At 47.3% G+C, this 20632-nt stretch overlaps 1 long non-coding RNA gene across 4 annotated transcripts; it reads left to right on the plus strand.

The window, feature by feature from the left end:
• Positions 1-538: 538 nt before the first annotated feature.
• LOC141567331 (uncharacterized) lies at positions 539-20557 on the plus strand. Of its 4 annotated transcripts, none has more exons than XR_012489946.1 (4): positions 539-805; positions 12376-12637; positions 13251-15567; positions 19724-20557. It is a non-coding gene; the product is annotated as an uncharacterized LOC141567331 (long non-coding RNA). The 4 variants fall into 4 exon arrangements; XR_012489948.1 differs by lacking the exon at positions 19724-20557 and adding an exon at positions 9744-9910 and having other exon boundaries at positions 13251-19253; XR_012489947.1 differs by lacking the exon at positions 19724-20557 and having other exon boundaries at positions 13251-14721; positions 15373-19253.
• Positions 20558-20632: the final 75 nt, after the last annotated feature.

Consider the following 20632-nt stretch of genomic DNA (forward strand, 5'->3'; position numbering starts at 1 on the left):
AACTACGGTAGATGTTTGGGGAGCAGGACATGTGTATTGCTTACCGCTCTGTCCCCCAGGACAAGGGCTTCCCATGCAGGACCTTCTCAGGAAACACGGTTGAATGCGTGGACTCAAATCTCAGGCTCAGCGGCAGTCCACTCCTGCCCGCCATGGGCCCAGGAGAGACGAGCGTGCCGACAGGAGCGGCCAATGAGATTCAGACTCCTTAGGCTGGGAGTGGGCTCTGGCATCTTTGTTCTTAAACACCCACAGGTGATTCTGATGACCAGCCTGGTCTATGAGTGGTTGAGGCATCCTCTAACCAAGTCCATCAAAAGCCCGACTCTGGGCTTTGAAATGCCCTCAGTAAGGCGGGCACGCACCCACGCTCTGAAGGGGTGTGAAATCCTTGCACTTCACACATGGCAATGACACAGCTGGGCTTGATGGCTTCTCTCATCTGGGGTCTGGTCTGTCCAGTGTGAATTGGTGTCATGCTGGCCTCTTACCACTTGGTGGCAGGAGTAAAGAGGGTTTGACTTCCAGGTGTGTTGGTTAGGAGATTCAGATCTACTTCCCCAACGGCTTCAGGGAACAAATTAAAATAGGAGATCGATCCTCATATAAGGAAAACGGAATGACGGTCTCAGAGAGTGAGTAATTCAGTCCTGAGGTTCATGGGGAGCGTCGGCATCAGCAGTGATGTGGGCTTGCCCTGCACAACTCCCACGCTGCGTGGTGCTCCAAGTCTGGGAAGATTTACGAAGAAGGTGAAATCTGAGCTGAGCAGGAGAAAAGATGGCGTGAGGAACCAAACGGGAAGGTGAGAGGAAAACGAAGCAAGAAGGGAGGTACTTACTGCTGCGGGCTACCTGGCTGAACTCTGAGGGCAGTACGCCTAGTGAAGGAGACGGGTCACAAGATGACCCCTGTTGTGACTCCATTCAGATGAACTCAGAGAGTGGAAGGCAGATCCGTGCTCTCCTAGGGCTGGGGGCTGGGGATCTGGGAGGCAGTGCTAACGGGGAGAGGCTTTCTTTTTGAGGTAGTGAAAATGTTCTGGAATCAGTGGGGATGGTTGCACAGCCTTGTGAATATACTAAAAATCACTGAATTGTGCACTTTAAAAGGGTGGATTGCATGGCATGTGACGCATCTCAGTAAAGCTGTTATAAACCAGCACTGATTGAACTTGTCTGTGTGCCAGGGTTTTCGCTGAGCTGTGGGTCTGGCCCTGGACAAAGCAAACAAAGCCGTGTCCCACATTCTAGGAGGAAGCACATGCAATACACAACACGAGCAAGTAAAAGAGACGCTGTGTTAAATGGTGCGAAGGACTGGAGAGAAAAAATCTCCAGGGCTACAGGGATTCTGTGAGGGTGGTGACTCCACACAGGGAGGTCAAGGAAGGGGGGCCTCGCTGAAAAGGGTTTTTAAATTGTGGTCAAATACACGTAATACAAAATCTCCCATCTTAACCACTTTTAAGTGTACAGGTCAGTGGTGGTGTGTGCATTCACGATGTTGTGCAACCATCACTACCGTCCGTCTCTGGAATTCCTTTCATCTTGTAGAACTGAAACTACACCCATTAAGCAGCATTCCCCACTCCCTCGCTCAGCCCCTGGCCACCATTCTACGTTCAGTCTCTATGATTTGACTACTCTCAGTACTTGTAAGTACTCACAAAAGTGGAATCACACAGTATGTATCCTTCGCAACTGGCTTATTTTACTCAGCACAATGCCCTCAAGGTCCATCCATGTTATACTGTGTCAGAATGTTTCTCCTTTTTTAAGGCTGAATAATGTTCCATTGCATGGATGGACCACTGGTATATGCTTATCCATTCATCTGTCAGTGGACACCTGGGTTGCTTCCATGTTTTGCCTTTGTGAATAAGGATGCCATAAAAATAGGTGCACAAATATGTCTTCGAGACCCTGCTTTCAATTCTTTTGAGTATATAGCCAGAAGTGGAATTGCTGGGTGACATGGTAATTCCATTTTTAATTTTTTGAGGCACTGCCATACTGTTTCCCACAGTGGTTGTACCATTTCACATTCCCACAAAGGGTTCCAATTTCTCCACATCCTCACCAACATTTGTTATTTTCTTTTTCTAAATAGTAGCGATCCTAGTAGGTGTGAGGTGAATTTCCCTAGTGATCAGTGATGGTGAGCATCTTTCCATGTGCTTATGGACTGTTTGTGTATCTGCTCTGGAGAAATGTCTATTGAGTCCTCTGCCCATTTTAAAATCAGGTTATTTTCCTATTGTTGAGTTTTAGTTCTCTATATATTCTGGATATTAAATCCTCATCAGATATATGATTTGAAAATATTTTCTCCCATTCTGTGGGTTGCCTTTTTACTGTTCATCTTGTCATTTAATGCAAACATTTTTAAATTTTCATGAAGTCCAATTTTTCCAGTTTTTCTTTTGTTACTTGTGCCTTTGGTATCATATTCGAAAATTCATTGCCAAGTCCAATGTCATGAAATGTTTTTCCTATGTTTTCTTCTAACAGTGTTATAGTTTTAAGTCTTACATTCAAATCTTTAAAACATTTTGAGTTATTTTTTTGTATAGGTATATAAGGATCCAACTTCACTTTTTTCATGTGGAAATCCAGTGTTCTCAACACCATGCCTTGAAAAGCCTGTCCTTTCCCCATTAAATGTTCTTGGCATTCTTATAAAAAATCATTAGACCAGATGTGTGCGAGTTTATTTCTGGGCTCTATTCTCTGCTATATGTCTATTCTCTATGTGTCTCTTTATGCCAACACACACCATTTTGATTACTGTAGCTTTATAATAAGGTTTGAAATCAGGGAGTATGAGTCCTTTAGCTTCGTTCTTCTTTTTCAAGATTGTTTTGGCTATTTGGGGTCCCTTGAGATTCCATATGAATTTTAGGATAAATTTTTTCTATTTTTGCAAAAAAGGTCATCGGGATCCTAAAAAAGAATTTCACTGAATCTGTAGGTCACTTTAGTCAGTACTGACATCTTAACAATTTTCAGCCTTTCAATCCATGAACACAGGATGTGTTTCCATTTACTTATGTCTTCTTTCATTTCTTTCAGCAATGTTTTGTAGTTTGCACTCATTGTACAAGTCTTTCATCTCTTTGGTTAAAGTATTTTATCCTTTTTGATGCTATTGTAAATGGAATTGTTTTTGTAATTTCCTTTTCAGATTATTCATGGTTAGTATAGAAATGCAACTGATTTTTTTGTGTGTGTTGATTTTGTATCCTGCTGCTTTGCTGAATTCATTGATTAGTTAATAGTCTTCAGGATTTTCTACATATGAAATCACATCGTCTGAAAACAGATAATTTTACTTCTTTCTTTCCAATTTGAATGCCTATTTCTTTTTGCTTTTTCCCTAATTGTGAAGACTTCCAGGACTGTATTGAATAAAAGCGGCAAAAGAACATCCTTAGAGGAAAAGCTTTCAGTCGTTCAACATTGAGTACGATGTTTGCCGTGGTTTTTCACATACGACTTATGAGGTAGTTTGCTTCTAGTCCTAGTTTGAGTGTTGTTATGAAAGAGTGTTGAACTTTGTCAAATACTTTTCCTGCATTAATCGAGATGCTCGTGGTGCCCCCTCCCCCCAAGTCTGTTAATGTAGTGTGTTACACTGATCAATTTTCACATGTGGAACCATCCTTGCATTCCAGGAATAAATCCTATTTGGTTGTGATGTATAATCCTTTTAATATGCTGCTGAAATCTGTTTGCTAGTTTTTGTTGAGAATTTTTGCATCAATTGGCATAAGAGATATTGGTCTGTAGTTTTCTTTTCTTTCAGTGTCTTTGGCTTTGGTATCAGGGTTATGTTTGCCTCATGGAATGAGTTAGGAAGTGTTCTCGCCTCTTCAATTATTTTGGAAAAGTTTGAGACAGATTGATGTTAATTATTCTTATTCTTTAAATGTTTGGTAGAATTCATGAGTGAAGCCATCAGGTCCAGGGCTTTTATTTCTTTGGGGATTTGAAAATACTGATTTAATCTCCTTACTAGTTATAGTTCCTATTTAAAGTTTTCACTTCTCCATGTTTTATTCTTAGTAAGTTTTGTGTTTCTAGGAATTTTTCCATTATACGTAGGTTATCCAATTTGTGGGTGTACAATTTTTCATAGTACTCCCTTATAATCATTTTTTTTCTGTAGAATCAATAGTAATGTCCCCACTTTCATTTCTGATTTTATTAACTTGAGTCTTTTCTCTTTTTTTCTTAATCCATATAACTAAAGATTTGTCCATTTTGTTGATCTTTTTGATTAACCAACTTTTGGTTTAATTGATTATTATCTTTCTATTCTATTTCATTTATCTCTGCTCTAATCTTTATTATTTCCTTCCTTTTGCTACCTTTGGATTTAGTTTGCTCTTCTTTTTTCTAGTTTCTTAAGTTGTTAATTTGAGATCCCCTTTTAAAAAAATGTAAGTGTATATAGTATAAATTTCTTCCTCAGTGCTGCTTTTGCTGCATCCCATAAGTTTTGGTATGTTGTGCTTTTGTTTTCATTTCCCTCTAAATATTTTCTAATCTCCCTTATGGTTTCTTCTTCGATCCTTTGGTTCTTTAAGAGTATATGTTTAATTTCCACAAATTTGTGAATTTTCCAGTTTAATTCTGTTGTTGATTTCTAACTTCATCCTGTTGTGGTCAGGGAAGATACTGTGTATAATATCTAACTTTTTAAATCTATTGAGACTTAATTTGTGGCCTGACATATGGTCTATCATATAAAATGTCCCATATGCATTTGAGAAGAATGTGTGTGCTATTGTTTGTGGGTGGAGTGTTCTGTATAAGGTGTTACACCTTGTTGGTTTATTTATTGTGTTAAATGCTCTATTTCCTTACTTATCTTCTGTCTGATTGTTCTATCCATTATTTAGAATGAAGTGTTGACGTCTACAACTTTTAGAACTGTCAATTTCTCCCTTCAATCCTGTCAGTTTTTGCTTCATATATTCTGCAATCTTTTATTAGGTGCATCAATGTTTATAATTGTTATATCTTCTTGCTGTGCTGAACCTTTTATTAATACATAATATCCTTGTTTTTCTCTTGTAAACTTTTTTGATTTAGAGTCTCTTTTGTCTGGTGTTAGTATAGTCACCTCTGCTGTCTGGTGTTTGCATGGATATCTTTTTCCATCCTTTCACTTTCAATCTACTTACGTCTTTGGATCTAAAGTGAGTCTCTTGTAGACAGCATATGACTGGATCATGTGTTTGTACCCATTCTGCTAATCTGTCTCTTGATTGGAGAGTTTAATCCATTTACATTTAAAGTAATTACTGATAAGGAGGGACTTCTGCCATTTTGCTATTTGTATTCTGCGTGTTCTGTGTGTCTTTTTGCTTTTTTGTCCCGTATATCCTGCATTAGTCTTCTTTTGTGTTTAGTTGATTTTTTTGTAGTGAAACATTTCAATCCTTTCTCATTTCCTTCTGTGTATATTCCATAGCTATCTCCTTTGTGTCTACCATGGGGACTACATTTAACATCCTAATGTTATAACACTCATTTGAATTTCTACCAGCTTAACATGAATAACAAAAACTCTGCCCCCTACAGGTCTGTCCTCACCTCTTTCAGTTGTTCACATCACAAAATTAATCTTTATATACTGTATGCCCCAAAATATAAACAATTGTTTTTTTAAAAAAACTTTTATTTAAGTGTGTTTTTCCAGGACCCATCAGCTCCAAGTCAAGCAGTTATTTCAATCTAGTTGTGGAGGGCGCAGCTCACAGTGGCCCATGTGGGGATCAAACCGGTGACCTTGTTAAGAGCACCGCGCTCCAACCAACTGAGCCAACAGGCCGCTCCCAAACTAACCATTCTTTCACATGCATTAGTCTCTTAAATCATGTAGAAAACAAAAAGTAGAGTTACAAACTTACAATAATACGAGCTTTTATAATTGCCCATATATTTACCTTTATTGATAGCTTTATTTCTTCATATGGTTTTGAGTTACCGTCTGGTAGTATCCTTTCCTTTCACCTTGCAGCAATCCTTTGAACATTTCTTGTATGGCTGGCCTAGTGATAATAAACTCTCTCAGCTTTTGTTTATCTTAGAATGTCTTAATTTCTCCCTTGCTCTTGAAGGACAATTTTGCTGGATATAAGATTCTTGGTTGACAATTTCTTTTTCTTTTACCGTGTTTCCCCAAAAATGAGACTGGGTCTTATATTAATTTTTGCTCTAAAAGATGCATTAGGGCTTATGTTCAGGGGATGTCATCCTGAAAAATCATGCTAGGGCTTACTTTCCGGTTAGGTCTTATTTTCGGGGAAACACAGTACTCCTTTGAATATATCAGCCCACCACCGCCTTCTGGCCACCAAAGTTTCTGATGAGAAATAGGTTTATAATCTTGAGGATCCCTTCTTTATGATGAGTCGCTTCTCTTGATATTTTCAAGATTCTTTGCCTGTGGCTTTTGAAAGTTTTGATTATAATGTTTCTCAATGTGGGTCTCTTTGATTTCAGATGACTCGGAATTTATTGAGCTTGTTGGATGTTTATAGTCACCAAATTTGGGAAGCTTTTATTTCTTCAAATTTTCTCTCTGCCCTTTCTCTTTTTCCCTTCTGGGACTCCCATAATGTATATGTGGGTCTGTTTGGTGGTGTCCCACAGGTCCCTTCGGCTCCATCTGCTTTACTTCAATCGTTTTATTTTCTGTTCCTCAGACTCAATAATTTCCACTGTCCTGTTTCTAGTTGGCTGATTCTTTTGCCTCCTCAAATCTGTCTTTGAATTGCTGTAGTGAATTTTTCATTTCAGTTACCATGCTTTTCAGCTGCAGAATTTCTGTTTGGTTTCTTTTTTAGGTTTTCTATCACCTTATTGATAGTTCTGTCTTGTTCATACATCATTTTCTTGACTTTCTCAACATCTTGCTTTAATTCTTCGAGCAAATTTTAAGACAGTTGTTTTAAAGTCTTTGTCTAGATCTTTCATCAGGTCATTTTTAGGAACAGTTTCTGTTGATTTTCCCCCCCTTTGAATGGGCCATACTTTCCTGTTACTTTGTATGCTTTGTGATATTTTTGTTGAAAACTGGACATTTGAATCTAATAATATGGTAACTCTGGCAAGTAGATTCTTCCCCTTCACCAGGGTGTGCTGTTTTTTGTTATTGTTTTTGTTCATTTTTTAACAATTGTTGTAGCCTGTCTCTGTGCCGCGGACAAGCCTGGGGTATAAACATAAGGTGCTCTCAGGTCTTCTATGAGCTGGTGCCTTTCCTTGGGCTCTCAAGTCACTTTCTAAATGTCTCCTGTATAGGCCATTGCTTTTGAATGTCCTAGTCTTTAAGGTCTGGTTCCCAAAATGGGAAAAAGATGAAAAATGACAAGGGAAGCAGTAAGTGTGCCAGCCCTTTGAATTCCTGGACGTTACTTCAGCTGGAGGGGGAGGGGCTCGCAACAATGGGGAAGATGCAAGAACAATGGCTATCCTGCTCTTTACACCTCTGTGATCAGAAGCAGCAATTAGCAATCAGAGGACAGATCTGCAATATTTTGTGAATGTCCACCCTGGCTCTGGCAAGATGCATGCAAGCTGCGCCAGAAACCCACACACAGGTGTTGGGTACTGAGCTGGGGCAGGGTGATGGTGAGCCGTGACTGTTTTTGGAGCTGAAACTGACCAAAATTAACTGCAACGTACTGCCTGCGCCTTCCCTGGAAGGTGCGAGCCTTCAACAGACTGGAGTTCTAAGGTGGTTTCATCAGACACATCCTGCCTGTGCAGCTGTTGTGCAGGTGGGGAAACAGATTCTTGGCGTTTCCTACTCCCGTATCTTCCCATAATCTTCCAAGAAGATAGCTTTTTCAGAGAAGATTTGAAGAATGTGAAGGAGTGAACCATGTGGATAGCTGGGAGAAAAGTCTTCTAGGCAGAGGGAACAACAAATGCAAAGGCTCTAGGTAAGAGTTCCAGGCCCAGCTTCATGGTTCACTGTGTAAATGGTGTTGTACTTACTTCATGTTTTAATCACTCATGGCTGGTATTAGGAAAGCAATTGGCTTTTGTATATTAACTGTATCGTGCAACATTGTTACTATAATTGCTTATTAGTTGCAGAAGTTTTTTGTTGATTCTCTGGGATTGTCTACAATCATGTCATCTGCAAACAAAGACAGTTTTATTTCTTGCCTTTCACACTGTATACTTTGTATTTCCTTTCCCTGTCTTGTTGCATTAGCTAGGACTCCAGTACTATGTTAGATGGGAATTGTGAAGGGGACATTCTTGTCTTGTGTGTGATCATAGTTCCCTTGGGTGACATTCATGTCTCCCGTGACTCTCCACTCCTTGCAGCTGGGCCACCTCACCATGCTCACTGGGACATCTGGATCTGCTCATGAGCCCACATTCCCCTGACAGGAATCACAGAGCACTAGATTTGCAGGTCAGAGGACCTCACCACACCTGCTTCTTGGCAGCACTGCCCTGATGTCCTGACTCAGGGAGTCCTGGCCACCTGCTGAGTGTCCCACCTCCTGAAAATCCAGACCCCTAATGGCTGTGCCCCTTTGTCCCGAGGACCACAATCCTGCCTCCTTCCACCTCACTCCTGTCCCCTGGGATCGTCATATGCTCCTGTATGAAGGTCCCATCATCCATCAGTGGCTCTGGCAGCCCTGGGGACATTCACCATTTGTCTCTCCCAGGAACCTGATCCTTTGGCTAAAGGCTCCAGCAAGGACTCTGCAAAGCTGGTTATCCTTTATGGAAAGAAGTCCTTGCTCTTTCCAATTAAAAGGAAGAGTAAGGGCCGGCCCGGTGGCTCAGGCGGTTAGAGCTCCGTGCTCCTAACTCCGAAGGCTGCCGGTTCGATTCCCACATGGGCCAGTGGGCTCTCAACCACAAGGTTGCCAGTTCAATTCCTCTAGTCCTGCAAGGGATGGTAGGCTGCACCCCCTGCAACTAGCAACGGCAACTGGAGCTGGATCTGAGCTGCGCCCTCCACAACTGAGACTGAAAGGACCACAACTTAACTTGGAAAAAAGTCCTGGAAGTACACACTGTTCCCCAATAAAGTCCTGTTCCCCTTCCCCAATAAAATTTAAAAAAAAATAAAAAGGGAAGAGTGAGGAGAATCATCTTAGCCGCATGCAGGAGTCACTCCTCGCTGCTTAGCGTCCCGTGTCAGTAGGTACTGGGGAAGCATGAGCCCACCTGCCCCGCACACGTCAGCCCACAGCCAAGGCTCCTCGTGCAGCGCCGTGCGTGGCCTGGGGTGATGATCGCACCATTCCCACTTCGCTCCCGGTGGGGCTGGATGAACATCTGGATGAAGATGCAGGGTTTCTTTTACATGTTTCCCCCCTTGTTACCTTCAGAATAAATCTTTAAGTAGAGCACTATCACATCCCTCACAGGAGCCGGCCGCACAAAGCATTCTCATTGTCTGTCGTAAACATAGTATCTTTTAAAATCTCCAACCCAACTTCCGGGCATGTTTCCTCTCATCAATCCAGGCTGCCTGTCTCAGATCCAATTCTGCTTTTCAAGCAATTTTACAGCTAAGTCCTCCCACCTAATTTATAATAGTTTCCTTACAAAGCGCATGAAGCTAACTATGATCCTTTACTGACTTACACAGCATTTACCACTTTCCTGTTTTTAGAATCCTTATCCCCTTCAAGAGTTCTAAAAATACCAGTTAAGTCTCCAACTCATTTCTAATCCCACTCCTTTTAACAGACAGATAGGCAGGCCACGTCCTAGCCCTCGTCCTTGCTTGATGGAGCAGTTCCCATCTTTTCCTGACAATCTGATTGTTGACAACATGACCGAGTCTGACAGGAACACCGGGAGGTTTTCTTGCATAAGAGGTTCTGAGACCAGCTTATATACAGAAAGCCCTTCAGGTAACTATTCTATATCCTCCGCCCCTTCTCTCTTTGAGCAAGAAACCACAATTCCTATCCCAAGTGTGAGGTAATGGTTTCAAATACAGTTTTAAGTTCCCCACTGTCAGCTCTCTGTATAGTACGAGACAGGCCTCCAGACTTTCTAACAGTGCAGTGGCCTGGGCCAGCTCTGGCACCTTGGGCCTCAGCTACAGATGGAGAAGGCACCTGTGAAAACTGACGCTTCTGCTGAGATCGCTTTGGGATCGAGGTTGATCCCCCAAACTATGTCCCTCTCCGAGGGAATGCCCTCACCCAAAGCTATGCTCCTTCTTGAGGGAGCTCACACAGCATAACTGGTCGATGAGGGGTACAACGGCCCAGCCCCTTGGCCTCAATTTGGGACAATGTGAAGGGGCATCCCGGCCCCAGAGCTCCGAGTATGAGCTTCAGCAGCCCCTCTGCCCCCCGCTTCCATCCTGCCCTTACAGGTGCTATGCATGGACATGCCCTCGACAAGCCCTGCACACAACTCTCCATCTCAATCTGTTCCCAGTGAAGGGCAGTTGGCACCAGGCATGATTCCAGGAAGGAGACTCTAAAATGGGCCCTTTGAGCTGGATCACCTGACAGCTGGCAGTGAGGCTGGAATGAGGCCCCTTCACTGGAGGGTGGAGGTTGAGCTCTGAGGAACCCTGGCATCTGTAGTGACACACTGTTAAAGCTTCTAATGAGCTCCGACTTCGAGACTTTCCACAGAGCGACAGCAGTCATGACAGTGTGCTATCAGCAAAAGAACAGGCAAATAGACCAACGGAACAGAACCGAGAGCCCACCACACAGATATAAGCAACTGATCCTTGACAAAGGAGCGAAGGCGATTTAGGGGAGGAAGAAGAGCTTTTTCAACAATCGGTGCTGGAACAGTTGGACAGCCACATGCAAAAATAAATGAATCTGGACACAGACTTTACACCTTTCATAAAAGTTAACACAAAATGGATCACTTAAAATCTCCTAAGTGTGAAATGCAAACAAGAACATTTCTAGAAGATAACTAGGAAAGTGTTTCCACACTGAGAAGCCCCCCCCCCCCGACATTCTGCCCCTTGACCCAGCATTTCCTGGTGGCACACCTGGGTGAGGTCCCGCAGGTACTGCAGGGCACGGCCTCTTTCTCCCCTCACCAGGCCTCGCTCTTCCTTGGCTGGGTTATGTTGTGACAAGCCTACTTATCAGCCTGAAGGCCAGGAGGGGAGGTGGGGTCTGCTGGCTGTTGGAGGCTGCGTGGACCACCACTGCGAGCCCAGAACATTCGGGGGTCCAGGGGTTCAAAGATACTTGAGTGCACCAACCCAGTTGTTGCATCCCAAGGCAGGGTCCCACGCCTCCTCGTTGGGGCCCTGACCTTGGCATTGGAGACTTGCTGGGGTTGGGAATTCATCCTTCCTAGAGCTCTGCTGTCCTTGTCATTAAACCCTGGGCCTGACACTGTTCTTCCTGTAAGACGTACGCTCTCTTTACTGCTGCCAGAGAAGCCCTGGGCTGTCAGCCTTTCCTTGTCGTCCTCCAGGGCACTGACAGCGCCCACCAGCCACAGCCACCCAGCCACCCTGTCTGAGTCCTGCTTACAGCCCCCCACACGGCCCCAGTACCTGAAACATTGCACCGGCTAATGAGTTCCTTCCACTGGTAGGACTCCATCCCAGTTTACCCCTGTTAAACAGGTTTTTAAAAAATGAATACATTTCATTTTCTAAAACGGTTTTAGATTACCAGAAAACTTGAGCAGACAGACCATGCACCCATTCTCCTCCTGCACAGTTTCCCCTATTAGTTTACCGTCTTGCATTATTGTGATACATTTGTCACAATTGATGAACCAGTATTGCTGTGTATTGTTAACTAAGATCCACAGTTTAAAGTTCTCTCTTTGTGCTGTACCATGGTTTCTGACAAACGTGTAATGTCAGAACGGTGTCACGGCCCTAAAAATCCCCAGTGCTTCACCCGTTCACCCCTCCCCCAAAAGCCTTGGCAACCGGATCTTTTTCCGTCCCCAGAGTTTCATCTTTTCCAGAGTCACGGAGTTGGAGCCCTTCACATTGGCCTCTTTCACTTAGTGACGTGCATTGAAGGCTCCTGCACGTCTCCATGGTGAGAGATGCCATCGTCCTGATGGACCACAGTTTGTTTATCCGTCACCTACTAAAGCGTATCTGGGTTGCTTCCAAGTTTGGGTGACTATGAATACAGCTTCTACAAACATCTATGTGCGGGTTTGTGTGGCTGTATGTTTTCAATTCAGTCAGGTAAATACTTAGGAGGGAATTGCTGGGCTGTATGGTTAAGAGTGTGTTTAGCTTTATAAGAACTGCCAAGCTGTCTTCCACCAGCAATGAAGAGAGTTCCTGTTGCTTTATATCTTTACCAGCAGTTTTTAATTTTAATAAAGTCTAATTTATCAATATTTTCTTTCCCAGGATTCAGGATTTCACCCCCTGGGAGACAGTGTTAATGTGCTTCTAGAGGGTCCTTGGAAGTTTGGAGGACGTGATGACCCACACTAATTGAAACATAAATGTCATAATTGCTGTGGCAAATGGTGGAGGAAGGAATCAAGAGTCTCAGCGAAGCAGGCATGCTGATGTGCAGACAGCACCGAAGGCTGGACCTAGAGCGCTCGCCAGCTGTGTTCCCAGGGGGCCCAGAGCACAGTCCGCCAGTTCACCAAGGACCGGCCTGGTAAGAGGCACCAGCCTCGCTGGGGGCTGGCAGTGTCTGTCCCCTGTAACCGGAGCAGGCCACAGCTGCTGCTGTCACAGAACGGGCTCCCTTGTCGCAGCAGCGATGTTAGGATCCCCCAATAGTAGTAGGTGGGAGCACATCATTACGGAAAGCAGGCTGGCAGTCAGAGCAGCACAGCACTGCTGGTGTGTGGACGGGAGGGGACAGGTAGGCAGCAGCCACAGACCTAATGACACAGGCAGGGGAAGCCACTGTCCTTTGCTCCGTCTCCAGACCTGAGCCGGTCTGTGACCTCTGTGACCACTGACTGAAGGGGAAGCTGGCTGGGTCCTTATGGGGAAGGATGCACCAACCACAGTGAATGCAAACTGTCAGGACGCCTGCCCCAAAGGTCACCCTTAGGTCACCGTCCATGGAGGAAAGGGGGTTACCCAGACATGTCAGGGACTCTTGGACCCAGGGCCCAGCTTGACATTAACACTTGGGGATTGAAAGGCTCCCAGTGCCCAGGGAGTTGTCTGGCCCCAACCAGTAGTCACTTCCCCACGTGTGTACTTGGAGGACACGCCTGGTAATGGAAAGACCCTGCCATTGTTTCCTTGACATGCAGGAGCCATCCTGGGATGAAAGGCCAAGCAGAAGCCTGTGACACTACAGTCCCTTCACCAAGAGAGCAGATCAGAGCAGCGCATCCCTGGAGACTGCAGAGACGTGTGCCACCCTTAAGGATTTGAGGGACGAAGTCCTCCGCAATCCCCATCGTATTCCATTTAAAGTGTTCCGGCCCTACAAAAACCAAACCGACCACGACATCTGACAGTGGACTACAGCAAACCTACCCCCAAATACAGCTTGAAATAGACGTGACCTCGGGTAGCGTGGCCGCTGGGTCTCAGTCTATGCTTCCAGGTACAGGGCTGCTGCAGCATTGCCTGCACCCCTACCAGCAGGGAGGGTCAGCACCGAGGCTGTGGTAACTCGCCGTCTTTGTCAGATAGGCTGAAGGGCCACGCGCCCCCTGGAGACTGCAGATGTCACGCTGCTCCACCACATTACTGGCATTGTGACCTGGGCCAGGTGAGTAAGCGCGGCCACATGCCAGAGGCCTGGGGAAGACATATGTCTCCAGAGAAACCCTCCAGCACTTCAGACTCGCCGCATCAGTGGGGGTTTAGGAGCTCTCTTACTCTGGGGCATGTCCCCTATAAATCCCTTCCAGAGCAAAGTGCTGGGGACAAACGTCTTGACCGTCAGCCTACTTCAGGTTCTAGAGGGGCACAGTCCACGCCTAGGAATAATGCCCCATCCATACACTGGGTGACACCCAACTGGCCGCTCGAGTGGGGCCAGAGCTGGAAAGGGCACCACAGCACGCCCAGTCTGCACTGCAAGCGGCCCTTCCACTTGAGCCCGGAGGCCTGGCAGACCCCCCGCTACAGGGCCATCTGTGGTGGGACAGGACACGGCATGGAACTCAGGACACGGCCCAGTGGAGGGTCCCTGCAGACCATAGGGCTGAGCCCCAAAGCCCGTGTTGCCTTCCCCTGCCCCTCCTCGCACCCAGAAGAGCCACACGGCAGCTCCTGGCCCTGACAGAGATGGAACCTATGGCTGTGGGATGCGAAGTGGCTACAGCCAGCATACCCCCTGTGGCCAGACTCTGTCAGATCCACTCAACGACAGGTCGGAGCGCCCAGCAGCAATCCATCAGAAGACGGAAGGGTTCACCTGGGACAGGTGTGAGCAGGCTCGAGTGGCAGTGCATACTGTCTACCCTGCCCCTGTGGTCACACAGGGGGAGCTTTGTGGCCACCTGGTGGAGGAAGAAAAAGGCTGCACGTGGTTCAGCAATGGGCTGAAGGTGGATGGTTGTCCCAGGTGGTCCTGAATGGTGAGGGGCATCTCCCTGGGCACAGAGTCCCACAGCACCTGGCACCCACTACACATGGGAATAACAGTGACCCAAGGAGTTCAGACCATCCACAGGAGCATGGCCTGCCGGGGCAGGGGCCTGGAAGGAGAGAGATGGGAATTCAGAGACACGGAGGTCTGGGAAGAGGCATGTGGACGCACCTTTGGAGGTGAGCACAAGATACGTGTCACACGCGCCTCTTTGTCCCCACCAGACAGTATCCACCACAGAGGAGACACCTAATGTAATGACCAGTGGGTGTCACTGTCCACTCCTGGGCTGGCTGTGGGCCCAAGGATGGAGCAGCCATGGAGCAGGGGTGGCAGCCACGAGCAGGCCCGACAGCATGGGTTCCTTGCTGGGGCTGACCGTCCCATCTGCTGGCCATGAGGCCAATGCTGAGCCCCCAATTCTGCACCATTCGTCCGAGAGACCAGCCGCTGATCACGGGCAGGGCCCATAACTCCTCTGGACTGCAGTTAACACATACGCTAGGTGTGGCTTTGCTTTTCCTGTGACACAGCCCCCTCAGCAGCACCGCCACTCAAGGGACTGCAGAGTGTTCGATACACTGACATGGGACCCCGCATCACACCACTTCATTGCAAAGGAGGTGTGGCCGTGGGCGTGAACACGCTGGGCCTGTCCCACAGCATGTCGCCCCAAAGCCACTGCCCTGCAGAATGGCCTCTCAAGGACATGTGCTTAGAGCTGACACCCATTATGTGCCTTTTGCTCTGGAAGGGACTCTGGGAGGCCCAGGCCTAAATCAGTGACTGACATGGTACTAAATGCTGAACAATTATTTTTAAACCATCAGGGTCAAAGGATGCCGCATCACTCGACCACAGGAGTCCCATGGGTCTTGGATTATCCTGGAGTGTGTGGCTGTTTTTAGGACAAGGGTATTTGCTGGACAGAAGAAGAGGGTGAGGGACTGCAGACTGAGGAAGAATGTTGCCGCAGAGCCAAGTCAGGGACTCCTGAGGGGTTCGGAACGGCTACGCCCAGAAGGGTGAGAGCTCCTGCCACTCCCATGACAACCTGGGCCCTTTCTGCTCTGCATCTGGGAATTCCCCGTTCAGCCCACAGCAAGTCTCCAACCAGAATCCGCCGTGTCCCGTTCTGGTGTGTGTGCTGAGCTGCCTGCCTGGAGACACACCCAGGGATGGCTCTATTTCATTGTATGGCTATATTTCACTCCATTTCAGTTTTCACAAAGCACAGGGAAACAGAAAAGGAAAATATGGAAGAGCAATTCAGGGAGAATTTGTTGGCGTCTTTCCTGCTTTTTTACAAATTGCAGACAGTGTGTTTGCTGTAGACACCGCCACCACACCAGCACTAGGTTAACGCCACGTGAGCTCCTCTCTGAACCTTCCCGATGTATCAACTCTCCCACACTTGTCTCCCCAGACACAGTCTCGCCATCACTCCTGGGCCATGTTCTGTCTTCCTCACCAGTCGGATGAAGTCCAGACCGCCCTGCCTCTCAGTCCAAGTCGTGTCTTTATCTGCTTAGCTTGACCTCAAACTTTGTGCTTTACTCTTTAGTCTTTTTCTCTCCCTTTCCCTGAATTGTCAACTCACTATGGACCGTGGACACCTGTTAACTTGATGACCCCAGCATTCTTGTCCCTCCTTCATCTGTCAATGGCACTATTACGCTCTCCCCCATTTCATGTGATTCTGGTGAGGCTGTCAACCAGGGGCTACAGAGAGTGGACATGTGATTATGGGGACCTGCAGCCCACTTTTCCTAGCAGTCCCAGCTTACGCCTGTTGTCCCAACAGTTGTTAACAGAACCCCATGTTCACTCTCAGAAGCGTCTAAGTCAGGATCGTGGGCAGTCACCCCACACATTACCCCCGAGAGCACATCAGAATCTATGTGTGAGATCACGACACAGACACTCACTCCTCTGCTGGCCACTGCCCCCTGGGTCGATGGCAGCTATGTGCCCACCCACAGAGGAGGCTGCTCTCCAGCAGAATAGAGAGGGCAGCATTCAGAGGTGAAGGCCTGGAGGACCGCATTTGAGTTCCTAGATTCAGGTACCTCTCATGTCTAGGAGCCAATAAACTCCCTTTTGGGGAAAATCTAGTCTGAGGTCAGTTCTTGTCCCTTGCAATCAACAGTTCTGGCTGACACACAACTTCGGCTCAGCAGCCCTCTCCTTCCCCAGTCCATTGCCCCGTCTTTTAGGGCCTGCTGGAGCCCTCCCCCACTGTGAAACTTTCCTAGATACTCCAGCCCAGCTTTTCCAGGCTTGCTCTGGACGAGTTTTATTCTCTGAATTCCAGTGATGATGACAGCCTGCCCTGCAATCTCATAAACACAATGTTTACACTTCATATCCAGTCATTTCAGGATGTGGGTCTCTTTTTCCTGCAAGGTCAAGGCCATAAGCTCCTGAGAAGAGACAGGGACCCAGTTTAATCTTTCATTACATTTTCTTGAGGCCAAAGAAGGGTGCTGTGCCCCAGCAGGCACCTGTAAATATGTGCTGAGGATCTGAATGATAAAGGGAATATTGACTGTGTGTCCTAGCGGTAGAGAGCAACCTATGGGAAGAGGGTAGTGGGAGGTCACCCGTTTAGCCAGCAGGACAAGCGGGTGGGACAAGAAAAACATATTTTGTCCCCTTTCTTTACGTGTAAAAGCTTCTCCTGCCTGTATCTCGACTTCTTTCACCCCAACTCCATTTCTTCACCTCATACTCTTCACCTCATCTCAATGACTTCTGCCTCCACCTCTGGGACCACCGTAAAGGCAACAGTGACCTGTCACTAAATCCAGCAGACACTTCCAGTCTTCTCTGGCTGTCTCAGCAGCAGCTAACCATCCCCCTCTGAAATCTCTCTTCTCTGGGCTTCAGCGATGCCTCCCTCTCCTTATTTCCCCCCAGGTTCTTTGGTTGCTCATTCTCAGTTGACTAGGCCAGTTCATCTCTCTCCGATCTTTGAACATTGGGTTTTCCTAAGGTGCAGGCCTGGGCCCTCCTCTCCTCCACATTAAGTCTTTCCCCTAGAAAAATCTCATCAATAACTTGTGGATCCAATTGCCATCTTTACGTCAATGATTTCCAACTGTATTTCTCACTGCCAAACTGCTGAGCTTCAGACTCATGTATCCAATTGCTTATTTGCCAACTTTTCTCTCTTATCTCATAGCTGATATGTCCTACATTCATTTTTTCTACTTATCAGTAAGAATGCTTTGGGCTACAAATAATAGGGGGGGAAAAAACAAGACCAAAAAATGCCCTGAACTAAAGGATGTACGTTATATCAGCCTGTGGTTATATAAGCTTCCCCTCACCCAGAGGCCACTGAAAAAGGGAAGGAGTTGTAGGAAGAAGCCTTGAAATGCCTGAGATGTGAGCTAGACAGTGACCGAGGTTGTGAGATAAACTGGACTTAAAGAAACAAAGAACAAAAGCACCAGAGCAGACCGGACATATGACAATGGCCAGAACCAGTTGTCTGCCTGCGCCAGTCTGGGCGCTCCGAAGGAACGCTGAGTTGAATTTCAGAAAACAGGAAGTTACAACTATTTTGTGTACAGCTGTGTAAAGTATATATATTACACAAATTGCTCCCTGCCCACCCCTCGTGGTCATGTTTCAAACTTTTCAACAATACTTTTTTGCTCTTTATTCAAGTTTAAGATATTTTCATGACCTTTGGGGTCCTGCATGACCCAGTCCCTGCCTGCCTCTCCACCCTCGTCCCCAGCCAGCTGCAGAGGAAGAGCTAAGAATGTGTGCTCGTTGGGGTAGCCGGTTAGCTCAGTTGGTTAGAGCGTGGTGCTGATAACACCAAGGTTGCTGGTTCCACCCCCGCATAGACACTGTGAGCTGTGCCCTCCTTAAAAAAGAAAACAAACAAACAAAAAAAAGAATGTGGGCTTGGGAGACTGGGAAACTGGGTTTGGATCCTTGTTCTCCTCTTGGCCATGTTTCTTAATACTTCTGTGCCTCAGTTTCCTCCTGCGTAGAATAAGGATCAGAAACGCGACCTACAGGTGAGGAACACTGTGGTCCCTGGGCAGAGAATCAGTGAGTTACTGCACTCGCACTGCGGCCTCTTCCTTTCAAGTAGACTACGTGAGGTGTGCTAACTAAGGCTCCGAGTTCTGCCTCGCTTCCTCTATGTTGTCACGAGCATCATCAAGATTAGTGTCACCTCTGGTAGGACAGGCGGCAATCTTGTGCCCCCAATGAACTCAGCACCATTTCTGTGGTGTTCTACCAGGAAAATGAACTGAGGTCTGGTCCTGAGGAAACATGGATGGACCCTGAGTCACCCTGTGTGCTATGTGGCCTTGAGTCCACTCCGACTCCTGGAGACCCTATGAATGAGTGATGTCCATGACGTCCTGTCCTCAACAGCCCGCTCAGCTCCCCTAGACTTACCCAGCGGCTTCTTTCACCAAATCAATCCATCTCATATTTGGTCTTTCTCTTTCCCTACTGGTTTCTGTTTTTCCAAGCATTACTGTCTTTTCCAAACAGCCCTGCCGTCTTATATGTATGAAGTCTGTGATCTTTAATAAAAACTGAAAAACTGTCAGGGACAGGAAGACCGCGGATCTGTCCTAGCTTGGAGGAGACTGAACATGTGATGTGGATGGGACCCTGGAGTAGAAGGGAAAAAGAGACACTGTGGGCACATTGGCAAAACACAAAGGGGGCATGTGGACTGGGCCTTAATATTGCTTAGTGGTTTCCTCATGGGTCTGCTGGGCAGTGGTTATGTGGCAGTGTCTGCTTTGGGGAAATACACACAGGAGTATTGGGGTGCTGGGGCATCACATCATGTCTAGAGCATGCTCTCAGATGGTTCAGAAGACGAGTAAGAAAAAAGGGCATATACATATATAGATACACACACAGTCGATGGTCACTGTTTTGGATTTCATCTTCGTGAATTTGCTTACTTGCTAAAATTTATTTGTAACTCCAAAATCAATACTTGTGGTGCTTTCGCAGTCTTTCAGACACGTGCTGACTGGTGAAACCCTTGCGTTGCCTGACAAACATTTCCAGCTGAGGTCCAACAAGATGACACCTGCCTTCTTGTTTCAGCTGATACTGTGAACAAGTGTCCTTTTCGCCACCTATTTAGTGTCATTTTCCTCATTTCTGTGCTTTTTGTTGGTGATTCAGCTGTTTAAAATGGCCCCAAGCTGGCGCTCAAGTGCTGTCCCATGTCCTAGGCCCAAGAAGGATGAGCTTTACATTATGGAGAAAACACTTGGGCAGATACACGGAGTTCAGGTGTGACAGCGCTGCCGGCCGTTGCAACGCTAACGAATCAACAACACGTGTTCAATAAAGTGTCCCTACACAGAAACGCGGGAACCAGGCTAAGGCTTGATCGCTGACGAAGACGTGCTGCAGCGGCTGCCGGAAGCTCACCCCGATTGCCCGGGGCTGATTGCCCGGGCTGCTCCCCCAGCGCAGCCCCGGTCGCGGGGACACAAGCTGCCCCAACGCAGAGACGCGACCCGGCGCAGCTGGTCCTCGCAGTGTCGTTTGGTGGGACGCGGACGCGACGCCCCAGGAACTGACCGCGTCTGCGCCGCCGGCCTGCGGCGAGCCCGGTTTCCTCGCTCGCTCTCGGGCTGGAGTCCAGAACCTTCGACACCCTGGGCGAGGACTTACTCCCTGCGCGTGTATTACAGAGGGGGAGGGGAGGCGGGCAAATAAGGTGACCCGCTCACAACGGGGGAATCTGGGACGTGTGGACACCGACATTTTCCGTACGCTTCTTGCAATTTTTCTGTAAATTTGAAATCACACGTCGTTTGTAAACACAAGGCCTTCCTCTGACACGCTCCCCTCCGGTCGCGGTGGGGAGCCCCGCACGGTGGCCGTCCGCCTCGGGGCCGCCGGGCCCTCCACGTCGGCCAGGCGCTCTCTGCAGCGCAAGGACGCCCACCGGACAGCTCCCGGGCCTCGCTCACCCTCCCAGGCGCGAACAGACCCGGGCCAGGCCCTGACAGCCCCGCACCCGGCGGCTGCCTCCCCACCGAGCCCGCCCGGCCGCCCGAAGCCCGCGGGCACCGTCCGACG

The sequence above is a fragment of the Rhinolophus sinicus genome, linkage group LG10, assembly GCF_036562045.2.
Source record: "Rhinolophus sinicus isolate RSC01 linkage group LG10, ASM3656204v1, whole genome shotgun sequence".
Taxonomy (NCBI): Eukaryota; Metazoa; Chordata; class Mammalia; order Chiroptera; family Rhinolophidae; genus Rhinolophus; species Rhinolophus sinicus.